This window comes from Mya arenaria, chromosome 2 (assembly GCF_026914265.1).
Source record: "Mya arenaria isolate MELC-2E11 chromosome 2, ASM2691426v1".
NCBI classification, from domain to species: Eukaryota; Metazoa; Mollusca; class Bivalvia; order Myida; family Myidae; genus Mya; species Mya arenaria.
This window is the reverse complement of record NC_069123.1, coordinates 25502562-25514328: the sequence shown is the minus strand read 5'-3', so window position 1 is coordinate 25514328 and position 11767 is coordinate 25502562. Positions and strand designations below refer to the sequence as shown.

General features: G+C 35.9%; 1 long non-coding RNA gene across 3 annotated transcripts; it reads right to left on the bottom strand.

Moving 5' to 3' along the window:
- Nucleotides 1-606: 606 nt before the first annotated feature.
- LOC128246539 (uncharacterized) lies at nucleotides 607-9407 on the bottom strand. 3 transcript variants are annotated; one of them, XR_008263274.1, is made up of 8 exons: nucleotides 9295-9407; nucleotides 8815-8935; nucleotides 8224-8274; nucleotides 6882-7044; nucleotides 6389-6536; nucleotides 5964-6112; nucleotides 5424-5610; nucleotides 607-2877 (listed from the first exon to the last, which is right to left on the bottom strand). It is a non-coding gene; the product is annotated as an uncharacterized LOC128246539 (long non-coding RNA). The 3 variants fall into 3 exon arrangements; XR_008263270.1 differs by having other exon boundaries at nucleotides 6882-8274; XR_008263272.1 differs by lacking the exon at nucleotides 8815-8935 and having other exon boundaries at nucleotides 6882-8274; nucleotides 9295-9372.
- Between the last annotated feature and the right edge of the window lie 2360 nt (nucleotides 9408-11767).

Below are 11767 nucleotides of genomic sequence, written 5' to 3'. Positions count from 1 at the left end.
TACGTATCACGTGACACCAAATAATGACGTAAGCATTTTATGGGCACTATTTTACACATTCTGATTACGTATCACGTGACCCAAATAATGATGACGTAGGCATTTTATGTGCACTGTTTTACACAAATTCCGATGACGTATTTAACGTATGACGTGACCCCAAATAATGATGACGTAGGCATTTTATGTGCACTATTTTACACATATTCTGATGACGTATTTTACGTATCACGTGACCCCAAAAAATGATGACGTAGGCATTTTATGTGCACTATTTCACACATATTCTGATGACGTATTTTACGTATCACGTGACCCCAAATAATGATGACGTAGGCATTTTATGTGCACCATTTTACACATATTCTGATGACGTATTTTACGTATCACGTGACCCCAAATAGTGATGACGTAAGCATTTTTGTGTAGTTTTAACACAAATTATGATGTATTTTTTTGCATACCAAGTGCATACATATATCATTGTTCTTATGCCATCATATGTTCAGAGCTCATATGTTCTCCCATTATGAATAAAAAAGAAACCTGCTTGGGTGACTGCGAAATTCTTCAATCATTTGTTGATTTAATACATAACACTCCATATACATGTAGCACAATATTTATTATACATTTTTAGTTTAAAATGTATGCAAGTATATAATTATTATCATTTTAATAAACAATGGCATATAAAAAATGTTATTAAACATTTAAAAACATGTTATATGTTTTTAAATTTGTGATGTATCAAAAACAAACGAAAATAAAACTTACAATAGTGAACATTGACTTGGAGAGATGATAAATTCAAAATACTAATAATGATATATATTTTATATATTTGTACATGTTTTCAACCAAAGGGGGTGCTTTGTTGGTGAATCACTGAGTAGAGGTGTCAAGTGTTAGTGTTAGAGAACAACTAAAGTGTTCTTACTAAGTGTTAGAGAACAACTAGTGTGTTTCAGCAATTCACCAACGTTTCATCTTTAAAGAAGCAGGCGCCTCCCAATAGGTTAGAAGTTCAAAAATTTACATAAAATCAATTGTCTATGATCAAATTACTTCATTAATTTAGAAAATCTCTCCTTTTTCTAATTAAGGTGCCGTCTGGTATACAACGTTGTTGTAAGCAGTCAAGTTGCCAAAACAGTTAGCATTTTAATATCTTAGCAAAAGCAAACTCTATTTTGTGGTATAAAACAATAATCTTTAAAAGTGTTGATACATCGTAAAAATGGATTGTCTTCAGATTTCTAATCATCTTAAATTTCCTTCCATAGTCAAGCCACATTTTATCCTACTCAAAGCATGCAATGAATCAGCAGTTTAATTCCACATTATTATGTAGCACTTTTTAATCTGGTTTCATTTTGTAGAACAGTCTCAAATGGCATTATTATTCTGTAGCGATGTCTTTGCTGGTGTTATTCTGTAGCCCAGTTTCACCTGGCGTTATTCTGTAGCGTAGTTTCATCTTGTGTTATTCTGTAGCACAGTTTTATCTGGCATTATTCTGCAGTGCAGTTTCATCTTGTGTTATTCTGTAGCACAGTTTCATCTGGCATCATAGCCCAATCTCATATGGTGTTATTCTGCAGCGCAGTTTCATCTGACATTATTCTGTAGCGCAGGTTCATCTGGCATCTTAGCCCAATCTCATATGGCTTTATTCTGCAGGGCAATTTCATCTTGTGTTATTCTGCAGCGCAGTTTCATCTTGTGTTATTCTGCAGCGCAGTTTCATCTTGTGTTATTCTATAGCGCAGTTTCATCTAAGGTTATTCTGCAGCGCAGTTTCATCTAAGGTTATTCTGTAGCGCAGTTTCATCTAGACTTATTCTGCAGCGCAGTTTCATCTAGTGTTATTCTGTAGTGCAGTTTCATCTTGTGCTACTCTGTAGCGCAGCTTCACCTTATGCTATTCTGCAGCGCAGCTTCATCTTGTGTTATTCTGCAGCGCAGTTTCATCTTGTGTTATTCTGTAGCGCAGTTTCATCTCACATCTTAGCCCAGTCTCAAATGGTGTTATTCTATATAACGCAGTTTCATCTGACGTTATTCTGCAGCGCAGTTTCATCTAGTGTTATTCTGCAGCGCAGTTTCATCTAGTGTTATTTTGCAGTTTCATCTGGCATCTTAGCCCAGTCTCAAATGGTGTTTTTCTATATAGCGCAGTTTCATCTAGTGTTATTCTGCAGTGCAGTGTCATCTTGTGCTGTTCTGCAGCGCAGCTTCATCTTGTGTTATTCTGCAGTGCAGTTTCATCTTGTGCTGTTCTGCAGCGCAGTTTCATCTAGTGTTATTCTGCAGTGCAGTTTCATCTTGTGTTATTCTGTAGCGCAGTTTCATCTTGTGCTATTTTGCAGCGCAGCTTCATCTTGTGTTATTCTGCAGCGCAATTTCATCTTGTGTTATTCTGTAGCGCAGTTTCATCTAGTGTTATTTTGCAGCGCAGTTTCATCTGGCATCTTAGCCCAGTCTCAAATGGTGTTATTCTATATAGCGCAGCTTCATCTAGTGTTATTCTGCAGCGCAGTTTCATCTGGCATCTTAGCCCAGTCTCAAATGGTGTTATTCTATATAGCGCAGTTTCATGTGGCGTTATTCTGTAGGGGAGTTTCATCTGGCATTATTGTGAAGCCATTTCTGAGTGTTATTCTGTAGTGCAGTTTTATCTGGCAGTTTCTGAACTGTGTTTCATTATTTTGGAGCTCAGTTTCATCTAACGTTATTTTGAAGCGGTGTTTTATCTGGCGTTATTCTGTATGGCAGCTTTATCTGGCGTTATTCTCTAGGGCAGTTATATCTGGCGTCAGTCTCATTTCTGTAGTGGTGTTTTATCTAGCGTTATTCTGTAGAAGATTTGGTCATCTGAAAAACAGTAATCTTCCTAATAACAATGTGTATCACCTTTATTCTAGTATAATTGTGATACATTCAAAACCAATGACAACAAATGAACACGGAATGTTTTGTCAGGAAAACAATATTGGACTGATATAATATTATTGAGAATCAAACCAGAGTTATGGAATATGCCCGTATTGTTACAGTACATAAGTTGGCCTCCCTCCCCCACCCGACAAAAATAGGCTGTACATTTGACCAACAAGTCAGTGGTAATAAAGGATGTTGCTGCTTGCCTAGTTGATAAGTGGTTTCCAAGTAAGTTGATGGTTAATAAGGAGGTTGGTCCTTGTCAAGGAGAATTAATAGTATTTCTAGGTAAGTCAAAACATTGTCAGCTGGTTGTTCACAGGGACAATGGATATGATGGCAATGGAAGCAGACTGTGCTTAGGAAGTCAATGGTTGCTGGAAAGCCATTGGTTGATAAGGAGGTCATTGGTAGTGTAAGAAGACAGTGATTGCTGATGAAGTTATTGGTTGCTGAAGAATTCATTGGTTGCTAAGTTAGAAAGTGGCTGAAAAGGGAGTCATTGGTTGCAAAGGCAATCAATAGTTGCTAAGGAGATGGCTGGTTGCTTAGGAAAAAAGTGGTTCCTAAGAAAGTCATTGGTTGCTAAAACAAGAGGCCCAAAAGGGCCTATGCTCTACTGGCATGGCTTTTGTGGTCATATCAATCCAGAGCATGTATGTATGGGTAAAAGGCAACAGACATATAGTTTATGTTTTGTGTTTGGGTTACCTGAAAACGTAGCACGTTCAACATCTGAGCCCAGAAAGTATTGTAAGCAGATTAGTTGCATGAACTATTTTAATATGTGCCAAGTAAAAGTCATCTGACAAAAAAAAATGCTTTCAAAACTGGACTCATAGTAAAATTTTCTGTAGTTTTAAAAGTTAAAAAAAGTTGGTCAAAAGGTCAAAGTCAAGGGCATCCTAGGACAACATTGATCAATTTGAACAAACATTCACAATCAATTGTGCTGTCTGAGATGGATGCACGAACACACAAAAAGATTTTCAAACCTTTCCAGATATATGTTTACCAAACCTGTGAACCCTGGGTGTTGCCAGTAATGACACCAGGTGCATAACTTAAACATTCACAATCAATTTTGTTAAGATGAATGCGCAAACTACAGAACCTAAAGCTAAAAAATGGCCTTTGGGCTTTCAACAAGAACAAGGCAGAGTAATTCACAAAATCAACTGCAGAAGCAAAAAGCAAATTGTCTCTCAAAATCCTAGACTTGCAAATTGTCTCCCTTAACTCTAGATTTGAATTAACATATACATGTAAACTTGGCTAAAAATAGAATTCGCTCATGCAGACCTGGCTAAAAATAGAAAGCATTTCTTTAAAACTTTCATGGCCCATTTCGTGTTCACAACCAATTGTTTACACAATAGCATTTTTTTATACTATCAAGGGCCATAATCTAGGCATGCATGGGCGGATCTGGCTGGTTTTCAAAAGGAACCGAGCTCTAATGGATATCTAGATACTGTACAAGTTTCATCGAGATACAATCAAAACTGAAGACTGTATCGTGTTCACAAGCAATTGTTTACAGACGCACGACCGCACGGACGCACGGACGCACGGATGCACATACTACGTACACATTACCATCGCATAAGCTCTTCTGGCCTTTGGCCAGTAGAGCTAAAATCATTGGTTTCTTAGTCAGTTAGTGGTTAACAAGGAAGTCATTGGTTGCTATGAATGATTTTACTATAGAAGTATATAAAAGAAACATAAAAGGTCTGGGCCATGGGGTTTTAGATAAGATTTTGAAAGGGATATTTCCCTTGAGATACCAACTGACTCTTCCAACTGGAGTTGTCTTTCTTACTGATACAGCACCCTTAACTGGTACAAATACTGGTTGAGAAGCAAAAGGAACCTAATAGTGTAATAGTTGTGCACAACTGTGTGAAGTATGAATTCCAGTGAATGAAAGAAATTGGAGATCTGAGTTAAAATCCAAAGTTGCCCTCAAAATTAAACCCAACTTTCTTAGTCGATCAAGGGCCATAATTTAGATTTAGGATAACATAGAGTTTTATAGCTAATTATATGATGGTCCTGATTAACTGTGTATGAAGTGAATTGAATGAAAGGTATTTGAGTTACAAGTGAAAATGTAAACTAGTCTTTAAATTTTAACTGGATGCAGACAGGCACAAACGTGAGTAAATTTAATGCAGCCCACATTATCTCTGAATAGTCCAGCGAAAAAGGGAATGACAGAATTCTCATTGGAACTGAAGTTGCAAAACGTATATGCACTTTCCACTGATCAATATCTGAATATGTGTATCAAGTTTGGTATAAATATGTTCAAATGCTTTGCCAAGGGTGTAACTGTTTTGAAAAAGGATAATAACGTTTAATTATGTTGTTATGAATCATTGTCGTGAAAAACGAGAGAAGGGCGGGCAGACGAACGAACAGTTGTATGGACGCAAAAGCATATGAATTTTATAAAATGAATTTTATATAATTACTTTTTATTAATACAGGCATAGGTATCTCTGTAAAACTTGCATGCTTCTGTGATGCTCTGTCTCACACCGGAAGCTGTTGGGGTTGAACGAATGATGTCATGTAGTACAATAGCTGTGACATCAGCACCCAGTAGTCTTGAACAGGTATGTGATGCCACAGGAAGAAAGTCGGGGAAATTGGCAGGAACTGAAAGAAATAGTCAGTATTTATTCATTATTGCTTGATCAATAATACAAAACACAGGTGCCCTTCTATTCCTCAATCCTTTTCTAAAAATCACCTTTACCTTGTGTAAGCAATTTTATATCTGAAGTAGAATCATATATACTACCTCGTTCGAAATAAATATCAATTTTACTTTAGTAATCGCTGAAATGTCATATACATTGTAGCATTATTTAAAATCTACTTATTTAATGTATACTACTTCAAATCATTGAAAATGACAAATGACCACTAAATTATCATTATAAGTGATCATCATCATTATCATCATCATCATACAATTTTTGAAGTTAATTAGTATATAACTTTCTAACCTGAGTGACTGGCCACTGTTCTTGTGGCTATGGAGATATTTATGTGACCCTGTATTAGGAAATATGTCATCAACTACGAGTTTGTTGTCACGCGCACCGAAACTCTTTTGGGATGGTATTGACGTTCCAGCTTAAGAAAATGAGGACTTCTGAAAACAATAGGGTTATTTGCAGATTGTAATACTTGAGATATGAAACAAGTGCACTGCTATTCCTATTGGTTTTATTAATATATTTCCACACCACGATTTGATTTAAATTGTGTTCAAATAATTAGTGGATGAGTTATACTATAGGCAAACCCATGAAGGACAGGCAGACAGTAGGATCATCATCATCATCATCATCATTGTTGATATCAACATCATCATCATCATGAATGTAATAAATACAAAAATAAATATCTATGTAAAACAATCACTTACATGCTTCTGTGACGTATTCCTACACAGGAAGCTGTCGGGTTGAACAAATGACGTCACATGGTACGATAGCTGTGACATCAGCATTCAGAGGTCTAATCAGGTCTGTAATGACAAGGGAAGACAAGGGGAACAGGGAGGATGCAGAAACCTGAAAAATAGAAAGTAAATAATTATTGCTTGATCACCTGTTTTAAGTAATACAAAAAAAACTGCCTTACTATTCCTAAATCAGTAAAGATAATTACTGTTTTCACTGTAAATAATAAAAGAATCGAAAAACATTTCGCCAATATTGAAATATCAAGTTTATCAATGTTACAAAGGAATCTTACACTACTTATCTTCTTGTTTATTGTATACTTCAAATTATTTAAAATGACAACGACCACTTAAACATTATCATCATCAGCAGCAGCAGCAGCAGCATAACCACTACCAACACCACCACCATCAACATCAGAAATATGTGTGTATAATATAATAAAATGATTACATTTCATTCCAATCCAGCCCCTTGTGGCTATGGTGATATTCAGGGATCTTCATTCCAGCAAGATTGTTGTAACGCCATCAACCTGAATCATCTGTTATCATATTGCATCTGGCTTTTTCCTGGGTTATGTTGACTTCCAGTTTCATGAAATGGGGGTTAAATTCTGAAATAATAGCGTTATTTGCAGCATACACGTTATAAAACCTTTTCTTTAATTTCACATGTATGTGTCATCCTAATCATCAAGGTTTTTTGTTTGTTTGCAAAAACAACAACCTCATCTGTATACGAGTTCATACTATCATGTACCAAATAATGATTGGAAAAAGACAAACTATATAAGAAAAATGACATTTTCTGCAACGCCCATATTTTATGACTTTATTTTAAACACCCTATTTTAGACAATACATAACAATAGTTGTCTTATACCTTAGTTTCTATTTGTTGTATATATACATTTTTAATCAATTTGTATGTTATTAATTAATTTGATAATAAAATTTGAACCAAAAACAAATTTGAATAGTATATTTTGTGAACAAGGTTTGCCTATCGACTTGTCAATATTTTCTTATAACCTTAAAAAGCCCCAATTGTGTGCCAACAAAGATGGCAAATAACATGAAGATCAAACAAACATTTTATGCTACCCAGGTTCGGTTTAAGCAATCTTGGGAAAAATGCTGGCGCCTAGCACATTCACTGTAAGATTGCAAAAACCAGCAGCAAATGCTTGATTGGTTTTAATGTTATATATATGTAGCATTTGAAATATAACAAATTTAAATTGAAAAATTGTAAATGTTTTTTTTTCCATCTTGTTTTGTTAATAACAATTCATTTATCCCAAATTTGTTACCCACGATGTCCACAAAATACAAATTAAATGAATAAAACTTCAATCATATAAATTATTTTATGATATGATTTTGATTTGCTTGTTTCAGCCATAAAATATAGTCCAAATAATTGTATGTTGACGATTTTTTTTTAGATTTTTGATATGGCAAATCCCGTATAACACGTCTATTATTTTAGACTACCATAAAATATAAATGTTGTGGTTTTTATTTTAATAAAGTATGTAGTGTAGTATAAATATATTGATACAAACAAGGTTCTGACTTGCGGAAGTTTAAAACGATTATTTGGTAACTTCTAATTTTCTCACAAGAAATGTCGAAAAAAGAAGTGATTCGTATTTACCGCATTCATAAGGCATGTTCATGAAAAAGGAAATATGATATATAATATAATAATATAAAGGTATAATAACTTATCTTGTGCAGTTCTAATATTAAGATGTTTCTGTGGTCACGTTCGGTCAAATCGTACATACATGTACTCAGGCATTTCCCTCATTATTGCACATCTCTGGAACAAAGCAGTTCTGAAATTCAAAAAGTTAGAATATAATTTCATAACACTGCAGAGTATACAGTATACCTTTAATATTCGGTGCAAAAGCTCAAACAAGCTTATGATGCATTGTTGATAGTGTCACGATACATTATATGGATCGACTGGGGTGACAGGCACGAAATATAATGCAAGAAATTCTTGTCTGTGATTGGCCTGTTTCAAGCAATGAAGCAGGGGCGGATCCAGGATTTAACGTTAGAGAGGGCAATACTTAAGGGCGTAATCTTTTGACTATAATGCACCCCGCCACCAGAACCAAAATTTATTTGTATGAAAATGTTGGCAGGAGGGTTTTGGCTTTCACCACCAAGAAAAGTCTAACAACTTTTAGTGCGAATTCGTGCAATTTTGGCATTTTAAAATTCTATCTCCTTTATCAAATAAAAGATAAACTTGGACGACTCCCCACCCCCTTCATTTGCTTGTGTGAACTATACAGACTGAGAGTATGCTTGCTTGTCAAAACAGTTAGAAATGCTGGAATTAAAATATTTCATCAAAAGATTACCTGAGTGAACAGGTGTAACCCACTTAAACCCAGCTATCTGCCACAATTGTTCTCAATCTCAGGACTGCAGGAGTCCGCACACCTCTTGTGTCCACACTCCCAGTTCAAATGGATGTTTTGTCTGAACAACAAATTGGGGGAAAAAATCAAAAGAACTGTCAGTGTTACTATCAGTAATGATAATCCTTAGTCATTCTAAAATGCCGTCCAGGCTTTTTTTTAATGATGGTTAGTTCCAGGCTAACCATCATTAAAAAAAAAGCCTGGACGGCATTTTAGAATGACTATGATAATCCTTACCTAACCTAGGTCAATAGGTGGACTACATGTACATGCTGTAATAATAGCCCACACTCAATAGAAAATACATTGACAAAACCTTAATGGGCTTTTAAAGATCAGCAATACTTCAATTACTTGGAAATTAAAAGCTAATATATTTCAGTTAAATATACACAGATGTTCAGACTTAATACATACCAGTAAGTATAGTTTCCAACGCCAAAAATGTATCCATTTTTTTTTCAAACACCTGCATAACATGGCCGGGAACTCCCAAGATACCGTTTGCACATGCGCAGTGCGAATTCGGTGACTGTGATGTATGTCACACCGATCTTTTACTAATACACATGTCCTGCTGGGGCGTTGTTCAGTGATGAAAGATTATGATTAACAAAACAGTGTCACAATTTTAACGCATAAAATACTACAAAAATAACATGTACTGTTAAATATGATTCATTATTTAATATTTAGATATAGATTAATAGATCTACTACAGTATGAACAAATATTGAATTATGAAAGTGTGTAACAACCGGATGCCGGGGCACGCCAGTGTTTCTGATAAACTGCCTATTTTGTTGTCTACATTTTACTCCTCGAGCAGGGCTTTTGAAAACAATAATTGCGCCAGGGATGTTCCACGCATCCTAAATTTTTGGGAAAAAAATCCTGCCAAACCTATTTTCTGGGTGGCGCATAGTGTACTTTATGGACATTTGAATAGAATGATGGGGAAAATACAATGCCAAAGTCAAATGTCCGTGCTAATAGGAGTATAACGTCACATTTTCCTCTATGACCTTCCTTACCATCGAGCTGCTGTTGTTTATTTACCAGCACCAGAATTTACATTGCTCAGATGAATGCCCCATCGACTCAACTGTACTCCTCGTATGCTGCCTATATGTATGTCCATCTGTCATTTACATAAAGTGCATGTAGTTATAATACAAATAGTAAGCTATGGATCTTGTTTTTTTTTCGTACAAAGATTCGATTGGAATTTTGTAACACTTAAATTCCTATAACGAAATCTTTGATAGATTTTGGTCAGTAGATTTAAATTGCCTTAAATGTCGTCCAGTATATTAATCTGGACACCATCATTTTCGCCCGTACGTAAGAACATATTGTTTTGTCCAGATAATTATATCAGAAATACATTTTAACACATGCAGTACAATGTCTGTCTGTCTGTCTGTCCGTCTTTGTCTGTCCGGACATGGGTCAGCTAAATTTAAAGAAAACGTTTAGAATAGTGTCTTGTGGTGAAAACAGTATTTTTTATGAATTATTTCAATTGTTTACTACCTTTCTTTTATCATTGACACCTTTCGCTTGGATGAGTCCCAAACCCCATTCACAGCGCGAGAACGGATGCTTTGAGCATGTAGGGTTACCCACCTCTCCGTCTCAAGGTCACTTTTTGTCCGCTCCAAATGTGCAACCCATTGATGGAAATTCATAAAATTTTGGAACATTGTTCACTTCATTGAAACGATGTGTAGAAGTTATGTTTCAATTCCGTCTGCTCATGGTCAAGGTCACAGTTTACGATCAAAGTTGTAAACCTCTGATTAGATGTCCGCTCTAAATGTTTAAAAATTGGTGCCGCGTTCACTTCATTGTTCTAAACGATTTGCGGGACTCATTTCTCAACCCCGCCTGGTCAAGATCGCAGTTCATGATCAGTTTTTAACCTCTGAGTTCGTGCTCGCCCTTTGAAGGAATTTCATTCAAATGTTTACTTCGTTTTAACGATATGAAGAAATTCTAGTTTAACCAAGCGCAACTATCAAGTTTTTAGGTTCATATCATGAATTTCGGGGGACCCCAGGAGCACCCGAGTTTAAACGAATTCGAAGTGTCAAAACTGCATTTTTTTGTGAATAACAAGAGCTGTCACAGTATGTGACGAATGCCCCCGAATGTGACATTGACCTACGAACAAGTTCAGTACATGAAAAGTTGATCTTGCCTTTACGTGTCAAATACATATGGCAAGTTATTTTAAATTGCCTCTGAACATAAAAAAATACCACCCATACTTGACAACCTACACTGTTATGTCCTTATATTCAGAATTCCCTTGTGAATAAACACTTAGTGTATCTTTCACCTTAGAGGTAGGGACACGGGTCTTGCAGGCAACATGTCGTCTTGGTGTGTGGAACACATGTGGCAAGTTAATATTTAAATATCTGTCCATACATGGGAAAGTTACAGCCCGGACACGACAACCTAAACTCTATGTCCTTATATGCAACACTCCATTGTAAATACACACTAAGTGTGACCTTGACCTTTGAGGTAGGGACACGGGTCTTGCACGCGACATGTCGTCTTGGTATGTGGAACATATGTGGCAAGTTATTTTAAAATCTGTCCATACAAGAGAAAGAAAGTTACAGCCTGGACACGACAACCTATACTCTATGTCCTTATATGCAGCACTCCATTGTGAATAAACACTAAGTGTGACCTGACCTTTGAGGTAGGGACACGGGTCTTGCACGCGACATGTCGTCTTGGTATGTGGAACACATGTGGCAAGTTATTTTAAAATCTGTCCATACAAGAGAAAGTTACAGCCTGGACACGACAACCTATACTCTATGTCCTTATATGCAGCACTCCATTGTGAATAAACACTAAGTGTGACCTT